The sequence below is a fragment of the Gossypium raimondii genome, chromosome 12 (genome assembly GCF_025698545.1).
Source record: "Gossypium raimondii isolate GPD5lz chromosome 12, ASM2569854v1, whole genome shotgun sequence".
Taxonomy (NCBI): domain Eukaryota; kingdom Viridiplantae; phylum Streptophyta; class Magnoliopsida; order Malvales; family Malvaceae; genus Gossypium; species Gossypium raimondii.
Genome location: NC_068576.1, coordinates 38,030,184 through 38,036,390, shown reverse-complemented (window position 1 = coordinate 38,036,390; position 6,207 = coordinate 38,030,184).

Below are 6,207 nucleotides of genomic sequence, written 5' to 3'. Positions count from 1 at the left end.
TTACGTTTTCATCATTATTTTAAAAAGGAATGTTTTAATTTTATTCGTTTATATGCTTGTTTTCTTGTATGTTATTGATTTGTCCTTTTATTTATCTTACCTTTGTTGCTATTGCTTGTATTATTTTTGCATCATCGTATTTATTATTGTTTTGTTATGCATATTAACACCATACATCAAAAGGGAATTTTTCTAAATAAGGCAATATTTTGCATTTGGAAATTCGGGAAAGTGTGCCCTAACGTACTGGGTTTCGATTTCTCATTTGACCAAATAGTCGAATATCCTCTTAAAACTTCAAAGTATGAGTTTCTGAAACCATAAGGTGATCTTGGTTTCGAGGGTTTAAAGTATCGTATCCTAACGTGCTAGATGTGATATTCCTTTAGAACAAGAGAATCTTAAATTTCAATCCATGTTATTCAAGTTTTTTTATCGTATTTTTAAAACTCTTCAAAGTTTTCAATCTTCGACATTAAGACACTAATTAATCAACTAGGTACCAATTTTTGGACGTTACGAGGGTTCTAATCCTTTCTCGTATGTAACCGATTCCCGAACCTGTTTATCTGAATTTTGTAAACTAAAAGCATTGTTTTAATAAATCTAAATCGTTTATTAATAACAACCGTTTTACGAGGTGACCCGATCACACCTCATCAGAAAAGATTGGTGGCGACTCCTATTTTCGTTTTATTTTCAAAATCCAAGTCGACCCCGTTTTTACAAAAAAATGGAGTCAATAGCTTGGCGATTCCGCTGGGGACGCAAAATAAGAGAGTCAAGCCACGAGTTGATTACTTCTTGTCTTTTTGTCGAAAGTTGATAATTTGGTTTAATTTTACGATTCTTTCGTTGCATTTCATTTTCTGCACCATTTTCGTTATGTCTGTTGTATCTATTCAAGTCTCGATATATCTTCTGGCATATTACATTTGTATAAATTATTCGATTTACCCTTTTAAGTGGAAGTGAGAAACTACGCCTTCGTGAGGTTTTTGTCTCCGCACGGGATAGTGAATCGCTTTCGGGATACATCCGTACCTATGTCTTCGTGATATTTTCATCTCCGCATGGCCATAGGGAAATATATTCCCTTGAACTAAACTTAGTCCGTATGAGCCTATAATGGGTGAGGATTGAGGAATCTGCCAGTTCAGGTACCCTTACTTAAGAACCGAACCGCATATAATGAGCCCTAGGAGCTTACCCTAGGTAGAACCATACCGAACCCTAATGGTTTCCTGAATAGCAGTTTTAATTATCATTTCTTGTATGCATTGAATTTTAGTTTCATGTTATACTAACTTGCTCTGTTTTTTCTTTGACTGTGATTGCATGGCATCTTTATCATAAAAGAGGTGTTGATTCACGTTCAGTATCTAAATAGAGAGCTTGTCATAAGAAAATGAGTTTCTTGATAAAATGAAAAACAATACGGTTGTCCGAATATGGTCCTAGAAAACGTAACGAGGTAAAGGTGATAGTTTGATGAATGAGTACACGGCTTCGCTTTGTGGCTCGAGGATTCAAGTTGACAAAGATCATTCAAGAGCCGCCAATATTCCAACTCTCTTAAGGGTGCCAACGAGCATCATGAGGACAAATGACCAATGGGGCACGACCCGAATCAAGCAAAAAGGAGATCGAAGAGGTACCCCTTTGGGGAGTTCGCGAGATTCGATCTTAGCATTTGGATATGAGAAAGAGGATTGATGTCTTCACTTTGAGTATTAGGGCAAGGCCGAATATGTAAATATTCATTTTATGTAAAGAGATTTGTTTTCTAGTAAAGTTGTTCTAATAGAATTGAATCAAAATCAACGTCTCTTTTTGCATTCATTCCATTCATCTGCATTACATTTCATTGCGTCCTTTACATTAAAATTCACGAAAGAACCCTAATTAAACGAGATTATTTCAGTTAATCTGGAAACCAACAAGAATCCACCAACCAAATATTACTACAGTACCTGCCGCAAAACAAAAGCAATGGATCAGAGGTTAGAAAGATTGGAACAATTGCAAAAGGAAATGCAAGATCAGATGCAGGAACGACTGGATAAAATCCAACAAGACATGCTAGAATCCCAAAGAACTATGATGAACCAATTGGCGTAGTTATTGGTTGGAGGGAATGATAAAGGAAAAAGCCCGATAATTGATTTTGGGGTTGATCATGAGGACCCTGTTTATCCTCCAGGTTTTACCCCGACAAGCACCCAAGCACAACTAGATATGTGCCCGCAAAGAGTACCTGTCACTATTAGACCTCAATATCAGGCTGGTGCCTCAGTACCAATGAACTTTCAAACAGGCTCGGGTTCTAATCCGGGAGATAATCCAACCAACCCCGCTGTTCTTAATCTTGACAACGAGGTGGAAGCAAGAGTGGATCTACCGAAACAACTTGAGGATCGGTGTAGGTGGCTAGAGGAAAAGTTTAAAGTAGTGGAGAATGCTGATTACAGTTGTAGGGTCGATGCTAAGGATCTGAGTTTGGTCCCAGATCTAGTACTCCCGCCAAAATTTAAAAAATATAATGGGACTAGTTGTCCTGAAGCTCACATCACGATGTTCTGTCGAAGAATGACAGGGTACGTTAATAACGATCACCTGCTAATTCATTGCTTCTAAGACAGTCTGATCAGGTCGGCTGCAAAATGGTACAACCAGTTAAGCCGTGCCAATATCCACTCATGGAAGGACTTGGCACAAGTTTTCATGAAGCAATATGGCCACGTGACAGACATGGCACCTGACAGAATTACACTGTAGAACATGAAAAAGAAGCAAAGTAAGAGCTTCAGGCAATATGCCTAAGGATGGAGAGAGGTAGCGACGCAAGTCCAGCCACCTCTTCTGGAAAAAGAAATAACGATGCTTTTCATGAACACTTTAAAGGCCTCATTCATTAACCACATGTTGGGAAGCGTTGCCATAAGCTTCTCAAATATGGTAATGTCTGGCGAGATGATTGAGAATGCCATAAGAAGTGGGAAGATAGACGCGAAAGAAAGCGCCGAAAGATCAACCCCAAAGAAAAATGAAAATGAAGTGAATAATATGAGCAAAGGGTATTCCAAATCAGTCACCATCGGCCAATCAAGGGCCATGACTACTTGCTATCAAGGTACCTCAAGGCAAGAATCCAACTCGAGGCCAAATACAGAAAGACTCCAGTTCACACCTATCCCAATGACGTATAAAGAACTGTATCAAAATCTATTTGATGTGTATGTAGTAGCTCCGTTCTACTCAAAACCAATGCAGCCTCCATTCCCGAAATGGTACGATGCGAATGCCCAATGCGAATACCACGCGGGAATAACAGGACACTCTATTGGAAATTACACTACATTTAAAAATTTAGTCGAAATGTTCATTAAGATGAGCATCATGAAGTTTGACGATCCATCTGGACCTAATGTGGCAGGAAATCCGTTACCCAGTACTCCAGACCCAGGGGTAAACGCGATAGCTGAGAATGGAGGAAAAAGAACCAAAACCAATGTTGCAGAAGTAAAAACCCCACTAAAATGGGTTTTGAAACAAATGATGGACATGGGATTGACCATTCAAAATTTGGAGAAGAGACCAAAATGGATGAGGAGCTACTGTGAGTTCTACGATGGAGAAGGCCATGAAATCCAGGAGTGTGCTAATTTTAAAGCCTTGGTGCAAATTCTAATGGATAATAAAGAGTTGGAATTCTTTGAAGAAGTCAAAAGCCCGGAAGGAATGTTGGGAAATTTGAATGTTAACGCCGTATCCGAAGAAGGAGCTGAGAAAGATAATTTATGAGGCATCTGCCCTTAACACATTTGGGAGTGTTTTGAACAATGGGACTGTGGAAGAGATCCCTGTATTTTTTAGACCTAATTCGGAGTAATGTCCAAAACACGCTTATTGCTCTAAGCCTAGGAGCAATAAGAATCCTTTTGTAAGATAGGCTTATGTTCAATATTTTTATTTCAATAAAATGCATCTTTGTTTCTCACTTCGAGTAAATATTATTTTATTTTTTCCATTTCATTCATAATCATACTGTACAAATAAATATTCTTGGGTTCTTTTAGATACATTCGTCCCTATAAATAGGTCTCCAGATATCAATGGTATTAGCGACACTACTATTGACTCAGAATCTCCTTTTCAGCAAGATATGTCTCCAGATGAGCCTCAGGAATTTGAAAATATCTGAGACTGTAGCTTATTCCCTGATTTGTTAAGGATGGTAGAACAATATCCTACCTTACAAAGAATCAATGGAAGTCATGGCCTTTCTCTATGTGGGGCATAGATGTCATTGGGCCAATCTCACCTAAGGTTTTTGGCGATTATCAATTCATCTTTATGGTCGTCGATTACCTTAATAAGTAGGCAGAAGATGCTTCATATACTGATGTCACAAAGTCAACGGTCAGTAAATTCTTGAAAAAAAAGAAATCATATGTCGGTATGGAATGCCAAAAAGGATCATATCTGATAACACACTAAATTTGAACAACAGCACGATATCAGAAGTTTGCAGCCTATTTAAGATTAACACCATGTTGCCCCAAAATGAATGGTAGAGTGGAGAAAAAACAAAAAACAAAAACAAAAAAAAAACAAGAAAATAAAAAACAAAAAAAACCTCTACCGGGGCAACTCATTTCTCATTGGTATATGGAATAGAGACAGTTTTACCCATCGAAGTTGATATTCCTTCCCTTCGAGTCTTGTCAGAGCTAAAGTTGGATGAAGCAGAATGGATCCAAGCCCGATATGATCAGTTAAATTTGATTGAAGAGAAAATGTTGAAAGCTATCCGTCATTGTCAAATGTACCAAAAACAAATGATGCGAGCTCACCAAAAATGTTCACCCCAAAGAATTCCATGAGGTGGACTTGATATCGAAGAAGATCCTTCCCATACAAAAGGACTTTAGAAGAAAGTGGATGCCAAACTGGAAAGGACCTTATGTGGAAGGCCTTATCTAGAGAAGTAGTGATTTTGAGCGAAAGGGATAATAATGACTTGTCTAATTCTATGAGTTCAGATTCAATCAAAGAATGTTTCATGAAAAGAAAATAAAAAAATAAAAATAAAAGAATAAAAAAAAGAGGTCAAGGTGAAAACTCGCAAAGGGCGCCTTTGGACCAAAGGGGTTTTGAATTGAAAACCCAGGAATGGGCAGTTCAAATTTTGATCGAAGGTGGGGCATGCTGTAATCTTGTCCTCTCCAAATTAATAATAAGGAGAAATGCTACATCTTGGGCCATCAACAAAGTTTTCTAGGACTTCTAAACACATATCAAGTTTAAAAGGGTCCTCAAGATATTTGGGGGCAGAGAAGCTCATGCTGCAATATCTGAGGCACCTGTTTCCATTTTATTCATTTTTGTATTTTGGAAAAATATGCCATCTTGATAAATTTATTCTCATTTTGTATTCTGGCAAAATTTACTATTAATTCATTCATTTCGAGCTTTGCTCTCAACAAAATTTCATTTTGCCCATTGTGATAATCTTTTTCAAGCATTTTTCATTGAAATAATGATTAATGGACTGTCAATATTCAAGCAGAAGGGGTTCTGCATATTACTCTAAAAGCTTCTAAATAGTGCGAGTACTTGAAACATGACCATTATTTAGAACTAACCAAACATAAGGGTTGGAAGCATTTGAGAAAGAATAGTCTAAATTGCGACTATTTCTTTGGTTTTTCTGTTAAGATACCAGTTGGACAAGAAGGCATGGTAACACATCAGTGATAGAACTTTGATGAACAATGAGCAATGTCAACCCAAACATTAAAAGGGATCATTCTCATGACATTCTGCGTTCATACAAATATCATTCATACACATCTAGTTAGGAGCATTTGATTCATTTTGATCATGTCATCCTAAACACTAGACATAAATAGGTCCATAAAATGGATTCTTATAAGTCATGTTCCCCAGAGAACAGATCAGTGAAACCACAAATCCTATACCCCTTAAGTTGCAGTGGAAGGGATTGAAGTCATCATGGCGAATCTTATCTCCCTGAAATTACAGTGGAGTAGATTGAAGCCACTAGTCTTATCTCCCTAAAGTTGCAGTGGAGTAGACCGAAGACAACGAATCTTATTTCTCTAAAGTTGCAGTGGAAAAGACTGAAGCTATAAATTACAGATCTTATCTCTCTGAAGTTACAGTAGAGCAGATCATAACAAG